Source organism: Quercus robur, chromosome 4 (assembly GCF_932294415.1).
Source record: "Quercus robur chromosome 4, dhQueRobu3.1, whole genome shotgun sequence".
Classification (NCBI taxonomy): Eukaryota; Viridiplantae; Streptophyta; class Magnoliopsida; order Fagales; family Fagaceae; genus Quercus; species Quercus robur.
The window spans coordinates 1579136-1584102 of NC_065537.1; the positions used below are offsets into that span (position 1 = coordinate 1579136).

The 4967-nt window shown below is 33.0% G+C and overlaps 1 long non-coding RNA gene across 1 annotated transcript; it reads left to right on the plus strand.

Annotated features, from left to right (window-relative positions):
- The first annotated feature begins 280 nt into the window (after positions 1–280).
- LOC126720309 (uncharacterized) lies at positions 281–2469 on the plus strand. Its single transcript, XR_007653343.1, has 2 exons — positions 281–777; positions 2021–2469. It is a non-coding gene; the product is annotated as an uncharacterized LOC126720309 (long non-coding RNA).
- Positions 2470–4967: the final 2498 nt, after the last annotated feature.

The window sequence follows — 4967 nt, forward strand, 5'->3', positions numbered from 1 at the left end:
AATACATATATTGCACATAAAATAGAATGCACATATGATACAATGTATGGTAAAGAAAGAAGTTACATTGTTTTAAGGAAATACCTTGTTCTCCACAAGATATGAAGCGAATACAATTTTGTTTTGGAGTTTGAAGTGAATACAATTTTGTTTTTGTTTTTGTTTCTTCCTTAGCAATGTTAGAATACTAGGTTATTGTTAACATATTGTAGTTATGTCAAATTAATTACAATTTGGTTTAAATACAATTAATACCAGTCCCTATTATAATCTTAAGAAGGAACCATTAACTACAAACAACTTGACATTTTTCAACATATTTTTATCCACAGTCACTAAAAACTGTTGATAAAAGTTTTAATTTTCTACATTTGCATGCAACAGTGATTTAAAAACAAGAAAATTTGCACATATATTTTCACTGTTGGTTAACGGTTGAATTAAAGTTTTAAAAATACAGAAGTTTCAGATTTTTCTTCATCAACGGCTTGATCAATGTGGATAAAATAAATAAAACATTTTTTTATCAACGGTTTTGTAAATATTGAAAATGAAGAACCATAAGATTATATAAAAGCTACAAATCTCACAACTCACAAGCCAAAAGCGTTATATCTCGCTCTCGCTATTGCTCCTCTCTCTCAGCAAACTCAGCTCTTCACAGGATCTCTCTCTCTGTTGCTGAGAAAACCTTTCTATTTCTCTATTATTTTCTTGGCAACCAAACAGAGTGCTTGACTTCTGTTGATTTTGCTTTGTTTCAAATTCACCAAGCAGGTACCATTACATCCAAATCTTTTATATATTCACAATTTTCCCTATCCAAAATCTTTGATTAGATATATTCTATATGTTTATTGGTGAATCCAATTTCTCATTCTCCTTTAAAAACCTTACTTTCAATCTTTGTATTTCTTTGTTTTTCAATTCTTAAATTCAATTGTTTCTTTTCTTGAATCTTAATTATTGACTTATAGATTGAACATTTTATACATTGAATTTAAATTTTTTATTAGGAACAAGAAGGTCAATTATTGATAGCTTTAGTTTTGGATTCATATTGGTTTTGTGTATTGTGTGTTTTCAATGTATTACTTTAGTTTTCAATTCATATTATACCAGGAACAGTTTTCAATATTCAATATCTCTTAGGGAATATTATATTAACTTTGGGAATATTGCTTCTAACTCAATATTATATAGAGTTGCTTGTTTCTAATTCAACATCTCTTTATCTCTACAATGAGAATTTATATAGGCTTCGTGCTACTGCAATATGGCTGGTGATTAAGCTCTGTACTTGATTGATTCTGGGTTCTCTTGCTAGTCTATTATGCTAAATGTAATGAGTCAAATTTTGGGAGATAGGTTTAAGTTTGTGAGACCTAACAAAAACTTGTTATGCATTTCAGAACCCTGTTGTAAGTAGTGTGCATTGGGGGTAGGCCCACCTTCTGATTTTGTGCTTTAAATTGAGTGGTTAGTGTTATTATTTTCAAGAAAAACAGAAGGAGGTTCAATATGTTGGCACCTTACAACTTTGTTATAAATTTCTAAGTATATAGATATTGTAGAAAGTTGGTTTCTCCTCCTCTATTTTCTACCCAAAGTGAGAGTGCATTGATCATTTTTTTGATGAGTAACATATTAGTCAAAAGATGGAATGATGGTTTCCCCATTTTGTGTATCAGTGATTTGAAAGCAAAGCTTGTACTTAATTTGCAGCAGGTTTTAGTTCTCAACGCACGAGTCATGCTTGAAAATGTTATTGTACTGATGGTGGAAGTACTTTTTTGAATTCTTTTATTAAGGCTTAAAGAAAGACCTCGATTGAAGAGGGGGGGGGGGGGGGGGGGATGTTATTCTTTTATTGATTTGATAAATACATTGCAATTTAATTTATGTGGAGTAGTTAAGTGCATGGAAAGAGTTATTTTGCCATGGTTGGCTTGTTATTAGAGCAAAAGGGCAAAGAAGATGATGGGGTTGACTTGCTCTAATCTGATTGGGATGTTTATAGGATGGCACATTGTCTTAGAGCATCCGACAAAGATGATGTTTTTGATGCCAATAGAACCTTGAGAAGGTGTGAAGTTGGTGTTGATCGTGATGAAGGCATGTAGCAAATTATGCAACACCCCTTGAGAAGGTGTGTTTTCTATCTTTTATTTTTTTTAGTATTTCTTGTCATTTTGTTCTCAATGTAGGCTTTTTTCCTTTGAGATTGGTGTTTTTTGAGCTTCCTTCTCCAGATACTAGTGGGACTATGGTTACGGTTGAGGATCTAAAATAAGAACTCTCCAATACATTTTAGTGTACAAGTATTGGCTATTGTAGATACTTTTAAGTGTACTATTCAAAAAAGGTTTTGTGTAGCATGTAGCAATTCCTGTTTCAAATTAAAAAAAAAAAATATGTGTAGGGCATTAAACAGAGTAGTTGAGTTATGTTGATTTGTACAGTTTTTTTTTTTTTAGAGTTAAAAAAGTAGTTGATTGGTTGTTGCAATTCAATTTGGAATTGCACAATTGTGTTTACATTTATATTTTGAATTAGGTTATTAAAGTTTGATCAATGTGAAAGAGCACTGTCGGCGCAAGTGCTCGCGACCATTTTTTGGGTGAGTACGCCTTAACCTAGGGTGGACAATGGCAGAGGGTGTAAATAGTGTCGTCACCTAATTAGGTCTAGGAACCATAAAAATAGTGCCCTTTTGTGGAATGACTGATCTTTACTAGAGCAAGTGTTTGGAGTTTAGGTATAGGGATGGGATGGTGTTAGTCACCTAATCCCACTCGACTCATGGGTTAGCTTCCTCTCATTATGTTCCAAATCTTAATCTCATTATAGACAAATTTAACATGTTATTCTAACCCACACACACTCTAACATGACATCATCATCCCCAAGCCTAGCATTAATCCATCATGGCATTAAGCACATATTACCAAGGGCAGAAACATCATAAAGCAGATTCAAACAAGCATGCCTAGATATCTAAGCACCAAAGCTAAGGTATTTAATCAAGCTTATTCATGTTCATCAACCATATCATATTCGTCATCCAAATCAAATGCATGTTCATGTGATAATGTATGACTTGCCTCACTTACCCCATTGCATCACAGCAACTATTGTAACGCCCTAAAATCATAAGCAATAAAAGCCTATTTAATCTGAATAATCCATAAAAAAATTAAATAAAAGAAACTAGCAACCTTGAATCTGATCACAAGAGTCAGAGCTCTAATTCACCAAATACAAAACATCCTCAAAGATAATTCTCCAATACAATGTTTAATGCCATAAAATAATAATAAAATCCTCAGTTCCACAAAAATAGTTTGTAACTTCTGTCTCCCAAGAATCTCTACTCCAGTAATCCATCTAATGTATCTGTAATGAGAAATAAAGGGGGGGGGGGGGGGGTGAGATAACTCAATAAGTGGAATTCACTAACATTGGTGTGTGGGAACAAACCTTTTAAATAAATAATTCTTTCAACAAATTCACAACTTGTAACTCATCAATATTTTGTCATCAAATATTTCATGTAAAAGAAAATAATATCTTTATATTGTGAGCCATCATAATATATACCGTCATATAAACACTTTCCTAGACTTTTCTCGTGATCAACGTTTACGCCCCGTTGACAGGGTTGTGCTGTCTCCTTTAAGGACTAGAACCTCCTTTCCATCCCTTTTTCTTAAGGAAGGCTCATTTGGAACCTAAAGGTGCACTCTCTTGCTAAGGAGCTTCCTTTTTGGATCCTTAATAGTATACTCCCTTATTAAGGAGCTATCAAATGTGCACTATCCCCTTTTCTGGGACCGTCCCTTGCTAAGGACTAGTTGCAGTATGATTGTCCCTTGCTAAGGACTAAATACCATACTGAGTTTCTAATCACGACTTGCCATAGGTTTTCAAAATATATTCAATATGCTCACAAAATAATCCATTCATACTTCTCAAAATATAAAGACATATTCACACATACAAGTTTAAATAAATTTAGGTTGTCCCACAAGTTTTTCATAAAACGAATAGCTAATGTGCACATCAAACATTTTTAAAATATTCATTTATATATAGAATATCAACATATTTCTTTCATATAAAATAGTTTAATAACTAACACTGTTTTGGGAAAACCCCCCCAAAATTAGTAAACACCACTTACCTCTTAGTTGCAAAAATAAAAGAAATCAACCTCCCTTGAATCACAACAATTCAGTAGAATTAGAACCTAGCAACACCAAAAATAGGTTCATCAATACACAATTTTCCACTTCAAAACTTATTTTCACACTTAAACAGTTTTGTCCTAGACAATAATGATATATGTAAAATTCTCCATTTATTCACGTAACTATCCAATTTATTATTGGTAGCCACGTATTGCCTTAAGTTGTTGCTTAGCATTCCCTCTTGGTACACTGGATGTCCATTGACTCTAACATTATATGTATAACTATATATATTCAACTTAACATTGATGGCCACGTGAGATTGCTTTAATCCATCAATCTAGTGCTAGAATGCTCTCTTGATGCCGCTGGACATCTACTGACCTTAATATTATATATATATTAAACAAAAGTAAAAGCTACATAATCAATCAAAGCTTGGACCATACTTTGTAGGGAATAGCATGGCAATACATGATGTAGCATGGCAATAGCATGACAATTAGTCAGAATGTATTCAGTATTCATAGTTTTTCAGCCTCAATGTTGGACTTAGAACTACTATTCCACTGCGGCTATATAAACAATTGCTACTATTGTAATCATCACTCCAAAGACCCAAAATCTATTACACGGTTGAACTAGAGTGAATGCATATAAACCGGTCAACAATTGAGGCTTAGTGTGAAAGCAAATTAACCACAAACTCTATTGGTTCAATTCAAAGACTTCCTGACATACGGCCATAATACAATTCTAGGAGGCTTTTCTCTATTA